Source organism: Natrix helvetica, assembly GCF_964273705.1.
Source record: "Natrix helvetica genome assembly, chromosome: 1".
Classification (NCBI taxonomy): Eukaryota; Metazoa; Chordata; class Lepidosauria; order Squamata; family Natricidae; genus Natrix; species Natrix helvetica.
This window is the reverse complement of record NC_138548.1, coordinates 356,074,749-356,086,752: the sequence shown is the minus strand read 5'-3', so window position 1 is coordinate 356,086,752 and position 12,004 is coordinate 356,074,749. Positions and strand designations below refer to the sequence as shown.

Genomic DNA, 12,004 nt, shown 5'->3' with positions numbered 1-12,004 from the left:
ATTGTGCAGCCATTTTATAAACCATAATTAAACTAATCCTTTTATGTGAATCTTATAGGCAAAAGAATGCCAAAGAGAGCATTGTGGAGAACTGAATCACAAGCAGCATTAAAATGCAAAGGAAACCAAGGCAGCAGTCAAAATCTTATTTTATCTTATTAGTTCCTCTGGAAATCCCCAAAACTCTTCTTCCCCATCGGCTTAGAGATAAGGAAGACAAAACCAGGAAAAAAGTTTTGAGCTGGACAAAATATGGAGTATCTGGAAGAAATATATCAAAATATCAAGGGGAATAATTTCCTAGTTCAGAAAAAGGGGGAAATATCTCGTAGTCGGTGGAAACGATAAAAGTCACTTGGACAGCCAGATAAGGCAGACCATAATGCAGGCCTCGCCCTGTGAGGAAGGAAACAGTTACTTGAATCCATGTTCCATCCAACAAGGGATTGAGAGTATTTTTGATGTCCCTGAGAATCTAATAATGTCAGTGGTGGAAAAATCCACAAATCTGTCTATTGTGGGAAAAGCAAAGATTGTAGAATTATGCTCGAGAGGATCCACACTGGAGAAAAGCCATACCAGTGTTCCCAATGCAGCAAAAGCTTTAGTCAAAACGGCTTCCCCATTGTTCATGGAAAGGCTCACACCAGAGAAAAGCCCTTCCAGTTGTCCCAATGTGGCAAAAGTTATAGCAAGCAGGACAAGGTGATAATAAATACACCAGAGGACTCACACAAGAGAGAAACCATATGAATGCCCAGATTGTAAGAAATATTTCAGTCGAAATTCCAGTTTGGCAATACACCCGATGGTTCACACAGGAGAGAAGCCTTTTGAATGTCCTGACTTTGGGAAAAGGAATGGTATTCGCGAGTGGTTGGCAGAGCAAGTCAATATTCTTTTTATGCGTGAAGGTTTTGCTCTAGGGTAGTTGTTGTTTTTAACGGGGGCAGAGGTTGGCAATGCCTGGGGAAGGAAAGGCATGCTTTCCACAAAGCAAAGGCTGGTTATGGGAACAGGGAGGCCTAAAATCATTGGGCTGGAGATGTTAACCGTGCTCAAAACATTGGCTGGGCTTCTCATACTTATTGCAGCAGCCACAATGCGAGGAGCTGCTCTTTTGGTACACGCCCTGCAATTATCAGCAGCTGTTCCGCTTTCTCCGGGGAAGCAGCCTCATCCTGAACGCTTCCTTTCGCAGCACCTTCACGGGTCACCCGCTTGTGTTGTCCCCTGCCAATGACCACCCAGCTGCCCCACCCACTTCCAGGGCTTTCGTCAGAGTGGCCAGGCCCATCATGCCAGTGTTCCGAACATGGTGATTTTTTTCCAGGTTCTGGCGGTTGGGTCTCCAGTCGCAGGGCTTCCCTTCATGCCATTGCCATTGTCTCATTGACGCTCCAGCCCAGGGTCAAAGCAAGCCCTTCTGCCTGGAGCTCCACCAACAAGCAATTGAAGCTTGTCTCCTCCACCGGCATGACTGCCTCCCCTCCACCGGTTCTTGGAAAAGCTGCTTGTTGGGCCTGGACACCCAAGAGAAGTGCTTGTGTGGCCATTTTGAAAGGGACGGGAGCAGTTAATGCGGTGAGCAAGCTGCGGGCTACAGTCTGAGCTTCCTCGGTCAGGGCACCTCCCTGGGAATTGCTGCACGGCCTGGGTGTTTGGAAAAACGACACTGTGCAAAGGGGAAGGGAAGAGGAGGAGCGGCCTTACCCAGAGGCCATATGGCAGATAAAAGTTGCAAGGCTCTGCCATAGTCTTTTCAGGTGAGACGTCCCCGTCAAGCTCTCTGGCCCCTCCCCAAACTGGCCCAGAAGCAGCTTGTCATCCCCACATGCTCTTCTCACAGGCCAGGCTGGCTTGGGAAACACCCCAGTAGGGCTCCGATGCCATGATCTCCCACATGCTCCCCTACTACCTGCACATGTCAGTACACCCACCACCAGTATCACCCATCTGCAAGCTCGCCCTCCCCCACCCACCCTCTGGCCAGTGCCCTTCACCCTTACCTTTGTAAGCAATGATGAACAGAAGTACACAGCTGAGCTGCTAGATTCTGCAAGGTATATATAAGGCTAACAGCTGGAGGAGGGATAATGAGGCTGGCGGGAAAAGCCACCCACACAAGGAATGGCTGTAAATCAAGGAGCAGGGCTTAATCCTACCACTGCACAGGATGGATACATCATGTTGGCGGGCCATATCCAGCCCGCAAGCTGTAGTTTGAGGACTCCTGACATAAAGCTTCCCCCGGCTGGTTTTTATTCTGTGGCACTAAGGCCCAAATAGGCATGCCTCGCTCCCAATTCCATGGGGAGGGGCCCTGCCCCCTCAGTCAATTTCCTCACTGAAGAGGTAACAGAAATGAGATTTCCAAAGCCCAACTCCCGACTCTGATTCACAAATGATGGTGCCCAGTTGCCCAGTAAAGCAGAATATGTTGCACTGGTTTTCCACTGCATTAGTAGGAGTCCCAGGGCTCATTGTGCGCAACTTCAAAAATGTTCATAGCCTGGCTTGTACACTGGTTAATCTAAATTTGGCCTCACAAATCCTGGATTCAATAAACTAAGGCAGGTTCAGGAAGCAATCCTTGGAAATGGGCAGTCTTTGATTATCTACTAAGGCACAATCATGACTGCAAACAATTTTGGTATATGTGCATGCTTCAAACCTGACTGAAAGTTCCTGGAAAGTGACATCAGATATCTAAAAAGAATTGACACAGAAAATTGCACACTATACATTTCTATTTAACATAACTTCTACCCTTCTACCCGTCAGGTATTGTGGGCCTACTTGGTCAACGTATTTCAACTCTCCCATAAATTTTTTCTTTCATCGGGGTACTGAATCCCAGTTCTGACCCAACCCTGGCAGGACGAAATTTCAGTGAAGATGGAGGAGGGAAAGAATGCAGCAGAGAAAGCTGAGGATGATGGATCGCTTATTTTTGTCGAGACTATCTATGCACCTTCTAAAGAAATAGTTCAACAGGCAGAGGCGAGGGAAAAGGAACCGAAACCAAGATTTTCCTCACAGACGGAGTTAGACCTGCGAGAGGAAGTTTCGGGATTTATTGCTTCTCAGGAATGCCTGCTGGAAGGAGCCCCCCCCCCCCCCAGGGAACTCTGACAGACGACTGGAGCATGGGGAGAAGAGCAAATGAATGGAGATCTCAGTCGCTCTCACGCAGCCAGTCTTTGATGGGCCTTCAGGACCAATTCCGACGCCTAAATGTGAGTGAACAAAAACCCCTGGGGCCCCCAGAACCACCCGGGTGGAGGCTAGCAAAGCCCACATTATCCTTCCCCAGCAGAGAAACTGCTGCGCAGTGGAGCGGAGACCTTGGGTCTGTCCACACAGCCATCAGCGAATCAGCACCCCCCCCCTCCTGGAGTGAAAAAAAGTTGGGAAGTAAAACTTAACCAGCCGAAAGGGGCCTGGAACACTTTCACCTCCCCCCCTCTGCAAAGCGATGGCTCTGGAGCCATCAATCAAGCCAATTCAGGTTGGGCTTTCTTCCCGGGTCATGGATGGGCTCAATGCCAGTGGACGCCTGCCCCTTCCCAACCAATGGCGCCACCCCAAATAGCTGCTCAAAGGCAGAGCCAGGGAATGGGACCACCACAGGGCCCAGCCCCCCCACCAATGCCTCAGCAGGCTTTTGCCCAACCGATGGGTGTGGCCCCACAAAGAAGCTTACCACCCCAAGCAGCAGGCCAACAGGTTGCTCCGGTTCAACCACCAGCACCCCCTCCTCCTCCCACACCCCCAAGGTTCCGTGCAACCTATGATGGCAGCCGAGACAAACTAGCTTACTTTATGAATCGAGTGTTGGCATACGTTGACCAAGTAGGCCCACAATACCTGATGGATCGAGAACTGATCCAAGAAATAGCAGAGGGGATGAATGAAGGAGAGGCAGCACAATGGATAGCGGAACTCCATGAAGAAGCAGCTCCTGAGTTAGATGACATAACGGGATTCATCCAACTGATGCGGGCCCGATTTTACGATGTGGCCCAACAGGTAGATGCTGAAGACCAGATCCAGGAATTACGACAGGGGGGTCGGACGGTCAAAGAATTAGTTTGGGAATTCCGGAGAATAGCTGGAAGACTACGTTACTGGCCAGAGAGACTATTGGTCTATACGTTCAAAAAGGCCTTAGATCCCAAACTGAAACAAGCTTGTGCCGCAAGGGGGACCCCAGATCGTATCCAAGAATGGTACACCACTGCAATCATACTGGACCACGAGATTAATACCTATCCAAAGCCTGGTACCAGAACCCCTGAAAAAAAACTGTTAGCCCACCGAACGCAGAGGCAGCAAACTGAAAAGCTCCCGCCAACCCCTCATTCCTGGGGCCCCAAAATAAAGTGCTACCGTTGTGGTCAGCTTGGCCACCGGGCATCTACATGCTGGGCTCCAGCCCCAGTTCCACAACCACGCCAACCACCTGCCAGCACAGTCAAGAAAACCCCCAGAAAACCACCAGAAAAAAGTCGTCTGGCACAACAGCCAGCAGGGGCAGAGAGCGGAGCCACTGAAAACGCCCTGGCCACCTCAGAGGAGGAAGAGGAAGGAAACCCAGAAGACGACCCAATGGTGTGTGCACCTATCCGCCCCTTCCAAATAAAAGCCAAACTCCAAATACCGAAAACGGGGGTAGAAGGGGAAGTTGGGATGATTATAGATACCGGCTGCACCCGATGCTTAATCAGCATGTCAATAGTGGAGCAACTAGGTATACGCACCAGACCCCTAAAACAACCCATTCCGTTTGAGCAAGTGGATGGAACCCTAATTGGGGGAACTCCGGCTACAAAGATCACTGAGTTAGTAAAGCTGGTGATAGGCCGCCACTATGAGTTCCTCAGATTCATCGTGGCCCCTGGAATGCAGGAGTCAATTATCCTAGGGCTTGCATGGTTGGACAAGTGGGAACCTACCATAAAGTGGGAGGATGGCGTTAGAAAGGTGACTATTGGACTTGGGCCGTTACCACCAGTGGAACCAAAAGGCCACCCAGGAACATTGGAACCTAACAGCCCAACCCATCCAGAACCTGCAGCAACTGCAGCAGACACTAAACTTCCGGGAATCCAACGAGTCCCAAAGATCTATTGGGATCTGGCGGAGGTGTTCAGTGAGGAAGACGGAAACTACCTTCCACCTCACCGCGCCACAGATTGTGCCATAGAGTTCAAACCTGGGGTAACCTTACCAAAGCCCAAAATGTACTCTATGACGCCTAAAGAGATGATAGAATTGAGGAAGTACATCGACACCAATTTGAAAAGAGGGTTTATTGAACCAGCAAAATCAAAAGTAGCGGCCCCAGTGCTCTTCAGGGAAAAGAAAGATGGGGGGGGGGTTTCGCCTCTGTGTGGACTTACGAGCTTTGAATGCGGTATGCGAAAAGAATACCTATCCCCTCCCTCTCATGAAAGATATGTTGAACCACTTGGCTAAGGGCAAGATCTTCACCAAGCTGGATTTGAGAGAGGCGTATTACCGTATACGAATCCGGAAAGGGGATGAGTGGAAGACCGCTTTTAATACTCCCTTAGGCAGCTTCCAATATAAAGTCATGCCTTTCGGACTACAAGGAGCACCCGCAGTATTCATGCAGTACATAAATGAAGTGCTACACGACCACCTGTACCGCGGAGTACTCGTTTATTTAGATGACATCTTGATCTTCTCTGAGACCATGGAAGAACATGTGAAACTGGTGCTCACCTGGAGGCATCTCCTGGAAGGGGGGGATATACCGTTCGAGGTATGGACTGATCATAAAAACCTCGAAACTCTCCTTGCCCATCGAAAGTTATCCCCCAAACAGGTCCGTTGGGCCCAATATTTCCAAAGGTTCAAATTTGAAATTAAACACATCCCCGCAGGGAAGAACTTGTTAGCAGATGCACTGTCGAGAAAACCCCAGTTTGACAGTAAGAAGGAAGAAATTTTCCACCCCATCATATCTCCTTCTCACCAAAAGGCAGCTCAAGTCACCAGTCGAAGCCAAGATAAACTGAGAACCGAACTGAAAGCAGCCCTCCAGACAGACCCATGGTTCAACAACAACAAAGACATCCTAACGATTAATGATGGCGTAGCCTGGAAGGGATCCAAACTGTACATCCCTGCAGAAATGAGATTGCAAGTGCTACAGTGGAGTCATGATGCGAAACTAGGAGGTCATTTCGGATTCCTGAAAACTCTCCACCTCGCTAGACGTCAATTTTGGTGGCCAAAGATGAGGTCGGAGGTGGAAGATTATGTAAAAAGCTGTGCTACTTGTGCAACAATGAAAACCCGTCCGGGAAAGCCCCCTGGACTACTACAACAAGTGGCCAACCCTAGCCGACCATGGGAAGAAATAGCAATGGACTTCATTGTCAAACTTCCAGATAGCAGTGGTAATAAAGTAATCTGGACAGTTATTGATTTGTTTTCCAAGCAAGTACACTTTATCGCTTGTTCAAGCCTACCATCCGCAAAGAAATTAGCGAAAATGTTTGTGAAACACATTTATCGCCTACATGGAGTTCCAAAAAGGATCATTTCAGATCGCGGAGTTCAATTCACCACCAAGTTCTGGAGAGAATTCCTAAAATCGATCGGGTCCACACAGGGACTAAGCTCAGCATTTCATCCCAGCACAAATGGGGCAGCAGAGAGGGCCAATGCGATGGTGGAACAGTATATCCGGTGTTATGTGGACTATCAGCAAGACAATTGGTCGGACTTGCTACCTTTTGCTGAAGTAGCATATAATAATACGGTTCACAGCAGTACCGGATTAACTCCTTTCCAGATTACCAGTGGCATGGAATTTGTTCCCATGCCTGAACTACCTAAGGAACCTCCCTCATCCATGTCCCTGAATGAATGGCTGGAGGCACTAAAGAAGGGATGGAAGAATACCAAAAAGGCGCTAACAGATGCGGCAGAAGCCTACAAGAAGCAAGCTGATAAACATCGTTCCCTACAGCCCCCCTTTCGAGTGGGGGACAAAGTTTTTTTGTCTACTAAATACATAAGATTAAAGATGCCTAGTAAGAAATTAGGTCCAAAATTTCTAGGTCCTTTCCCAATAGAAAAGATAATTAACCCAGTTACAGTTCGACTCAGCCTACCCAGACTCTTAGGGAAAATTTACCCGGTATTCCATTGTAGCTTATTGAAGCCGGTAAGGGAGTCTAGCACGAGACCATCCACCCAAACTCCACCTCCTCCCGTAGTGGTAGAAGGGGAAACACATTATGAAGTGAAAAAAATATTAGATTCCAGGCTGTATAGAGGTCGTTTACAATATTTAGTGCATTGGAAGGGATACCCTTTGTCAGAAGCTACGTGGGTGAAAAGTTGGGATCTGAAAGCAGATAAATTAGTGAAGCAATTCCATGAGAAATTCCCTGATAAGCCAAAGGGTCCCCCTGGGGGAGGAAGAGGTGGTTAAATTTTGATAGTTAACATTTATGTTATTCTCTTTTCAGGAAACGTTTTTCTCTTGAGGAGAGGCCGCCTGTCAGGCCTGTAATTCTGTTCCTTTTAGGATCTTTGGCCTGCCACATAATTAAAACATACATATTATGCTAATGTCAGCGTTCCAAATATCATGCAGAATTAAATCATTGTCCAGGGCAAAGTAGTCCTTAAAACTCCAATTTAATAAGACAGGCATGTTGGCATTAAGCTGGTGAAATTTCAACTCTAAGGTACATCCGGTGAATTCCCCAAGTTAAAAGTTCATCATCTATCCCCACACCCCATAATTCATCACATGGTCCAATCTTCATCTTCCACTCTGGCATGTACACCCCTCTTCTTCCGGCCAGGTGTCGAGGTGCGGAGACAAAAGACGACCTTGAGCTTCTAAGAAATCCATAACAATACATTCCACAATCCTACTCCTTTCTATTCCCCCCTCCCAACTACTATACCAATGAAACAGCATAATATGTATGTTTTAGTTGAAAACTCTCCTTTTTGGGGCCACTGCCATAATCATCATGAGAGTCCTCTACTGCCTCCACCAGTCTACTTCCCCTTGTCCCAATGGCCTGCAAAATCACCTCCCATTTCAATAGATCCCAAGTAAGGATGCCAGGCAAGCATCCCTCGTGATGTTCCAGGTATACAGAAAGTACAGAGACCATTCTAATAGTGCGTAGGTTGGGCAATATATGTAAGTACATATAGCCCAAAAGGGGGGAATTGTGGGAAGCCCCGCTGTCACCCGAGACTGAAATATTTTGGGGAATATTAAAAAAGGTAGAATATTCTATTTCTCCAAAGGAGAAATGGAGAAACATGTTCTTAAAGGCAGAAAGTAGCCCCCAGTCTTTCCTAATAGCCTACAGCAGATGCTCATTAAGAAATCCTGGGTCAGTCTATTCACAAAGAAAATACCTTCACCTCCAGGTGATGGGATTAAGGACAGGACATGACCTTAACACAGGGGCCCTGAAACTTTTTAAATGGGGCCAATTCATGGTCCCTCAGACTGTTGGGGGGGGGAGACCAGCTGGGTGGGTGTGGCTAGGTCATGTGACTAGGTGGGCCAATTCAACAGTCCTTTGAACAATGCACACAGATTAAATTTTAATTTGTTTTGTTCCTGGGGGTGTTTCATTTGCTTTTGTTTGCATGTTGCTCTTTCAGTTGCCTTTTCTTTTTAGTAGTCAGTTGTTCAGGAGTCTAGTGGTCCACCTCAGGAAACTCAATTTTGCAGCAATTCTTCTCAGCCTCAAGAAACTTAAAATTAACAAGGCTCTCTTTCCTCTCTCTCTTCTTTCTCTCTCCCTCTCTCTCATTGTCTCTCCCTCTGTGTCTCTCTCTTCTTTCTGTCTCTTTTTCTCTCTCCTCTTTCTCTTGCTTTCTCTCTCGGTCTCTCCCTCCCTCTCTTACTTTCTCTCTCTCTCTCTTTTTCAAGTTTTAATTTTTTAAAATCAAAATATCAAATCAATGCGTGAACAGTGTGGCACCTGAGTGTCATACATTCTAATACAAATAAAGCTAATCAAGTTAAACATAATCTTTGCGTTCAATGCGCTTATATATTTCTAATAATAATACATACTTATATTAATTTATGCTCTCATTATTCAATTAGTCAACATTTTCTCTTGTTCTTCCTTTCATTTTGTTATATAAAAGGTCTACAGTAATGTTCCCCATTTTCTTGTTTCTATTACTCTTTCTCCCTCTCTTTCTGCCTATCTCTCTTTCCCTATGTGTCTCTGCCTATCTCTCTTTATCTATCTTCTGGAGGTGGAGAGAGTGAAAAACGGGCCGGTTTTGCCCTTTTTATGGCCTCCTGGGGTATCTATTCCCCCCCCCCCCGGCTGCAGAAACATTCTTCAGGCCAAAACCTGGTCATTTGCACCCCTTTTTTTTGGCCTTTTTTCACACACACACCACCTGCATTCTGCAGTCCAAGGTAAGTCCTGCACTCGACTGAAGGGTGGGTTGAGCGATGTGGGTGGGCCAACCTCGTGGGCTTGATTAATGGCTTCAGTGGGCCACACGTGGCCTGCAGGCTGTAGTTTTGAGGACCCGTGTCTTAACCCCATGCATTGAAAAAAGTAGAAACAATATCGGTCCATCAAGGAAGGAAGGCTAGAGGGAATAGATAACAGGATAAAATCAATTACATACATCTGACATGATTAGGGCCAAGGAAGTGATAATCAAGACCCACCATGAGCCTTTGGGCAACAAGTAAAAATAATCAAATAATACAAGCACACAAAGGTGTTAGATTGGGTATTGAAGGAGGCAGAGACAGGCTTATAGCAACAACAGCTCTTTATTAACAAGTAACAGTATGTACAATCCAGCAACTGCTTGGTCTGACGGCAGCCCTTTTATAGGGAACTGTCAGACCTCTCAACCAATAGGATTGAATATGTGTTCCCGCTGGAAGAGAGGACCTTGGTGGAAACCAGGGTAGATAGATTGAATATCTAACACCCCTCCCCTCTTAGTTGGGATGTTCCTATTGGTTACATAGCTCGCAGGTAGGCGGGTCTTTGTTTTACTCTACCAGACTTGCGCAGTTCATTTGGAACCGGTTCTTCGGGCAGGTCAGACGGACCTGTCTGCTCTCCAGCTCCGCTTTGTGGAATCTCCTGGAACTTTTCTCAGGCCGCAGCTGGAGCTTCTGGGATTTGGTCGCTTGGAGCTTGCTGTGGGCCTGCAACAAATTCAGATATGTTTCCCGGTACCCTCGGGTTTGAGCTGGCTGTAGAAGGAGTGAGCGTTTGCTCCTTTTGGGTAGGGCTTTGGCTGATTTGTTCAGGAGTTGGATTTGGTGTCCTAAGTGTGGAGTTAGAGAGGCGACCACAGAGTTGGTCAATATGCCTCCTCCAGTTTCTTCCGTCCTCGAGCTCTAACAGATAAGAGCGAGGCCAGGTGATGCCTATCACCATGGCAGGGATCCACAGAGTGCCCCTGGCGTAGTTGTGGATGTATACCGAGTCCCCTATGCTAAAGTTTCGAATCTTATTGTGGAGTCGGGGCGATGGGGCAGAATAGTTTGGGTGTAGCCGGTCTAAGTGGGACCTTAGCCGATGACCCATGAGAAGCTCTGAGAGGCTTCTCCCAGTAGTGGCACTTGGTGTGATGTGTTGGATTAACAAATAGTGATCAACCCATGTTTGCCAATCCTCTGGGGCCATCCTAGCGAGGGCCTCTTTTGCAGATCGCACCATTCTCTCCGCCTGACCATTGGAAGCCAGATGGAATGGTGTGACCAGGGCATGCCTGATTCCCTGACTTGCTAAGTAGGTCTTGAATTGAATGGCCATAAATTGGGGCCTGTTGTCAGAGACCAAAACTCGGGCAGGCCGTGCATGGAGAAAAGTCTCTGTAGCACCTTGATGACCGCTTCTGCCGTGGTGGAGGTCATCAGGACTATCTCTAACCATTTCAAGTAAGTGTCCACAACTACAAGGAAGGTTTGGCCAGGAAAGGGGCCAGCAAAGTCAATGTGCACCCAAGACCAGGGTGCTTGAGGACGTTCCCACTCCTTAGGGGGCACCTCTGGGGGTGCTTGTCTGGATTCCTGGCACAGTGTGCAGGTAGCCACCCATTCTTCTATCTCCCTGTCCAAGTTAGGCCACCCCACGTAACTCCTAGCCAAAGACTTCATCTTGACAATTCCAGGATGCCCCACATGCAAAGCTTCCAATACTGCCTTGCGCAGTTTGTTTGAAACAACCACCCCGTCCCCCCACAGTAAACAGCCTTTGATTACCGACAACTCATCGCGTTTGGTAAAGTACATTTTAAAATCTGCCCCAACAGGCCCCTTGGGCCACCCCCTCCACACCCAGTTCAAAATTTGTTTGATGGTGGAGTCCTTAGCAGAATGATGGGCAATGTCATTGGACGAGACAGGTCCAGAGTACAGACAGTCAATGAGCAGGACCGGTGTCTCGGGAGTGGGGTCAGCGAGCAGCTCAGGTAGGGGACAGGGGCTCTATGCATCTGCGTGTGCCAACGTGGAACCAGGGTGGTGAATCAGTTTGTAGGAGTAGGCAGCCATGAAAACAGTCCACCTGGTCATGCGAGGTGACAGCGACACCGGGGTAGGTTGGTCTCCAGCCAGTAACCCCAGCAACGGCTTGTGGTCCATCACAAGTTCGAAATCCTGGCTGTAAAGGTACTTGTGGAACCTTTTAACTCCCGCCACTGCAGCCAATGCCTCGTCCATTTGGCTGTAGTTTCTTTCCGCAGAAGACAAGGTTCTCGAGTAAAAGGCAATCGGGGCTTCTGTGCCATTGGGCATGCGGTGGTTAAGGACAGCGCCGACAACGAATGGGGACGCGCTGCAGGTTAACACCAATGGCGGGGTCTGGCTGTACTGGACTAGAAGGGAGTCAGCTGTCAGTAGTCGTTTGACCGCTGCAAATGCGGTAGCCTAGGCTCTACCCCAGGACCACTTAGCGTTCTTGGCAAGGAGATGATGCAATGGATCAGCGAC

The 12,004-nt window shown here is 48.0% G+C and overlaps 2 protein-coding genes across 3 annotated transcripts in view; both read left to right on the top strand.

The window, feature by feature from the left end:
- Positions 1-694, top strand: part of LOC309384266 (uncharacterized protein) — a 162,943-nt gene extending 162,249 nt beyond the window's left edge. The window contains exon 3 of the transcript XR_014173995.1: positions 59-694. The gene's annotated coding sequence lies outside the window, so the exon portion shown is untranslated. The remainder of the gene's footprint in view (positions 1-58) is intronic.
- The window catches only part of LOC309384270 (uncharacterized protein), a 122,040-nt gene that overhangs the window by 41,572 nt on the left and 68,464 nt on the right, over positions 1-12,004 (top strand). The gene's annotated exons all lie outside the window — the stretch shown is intronic.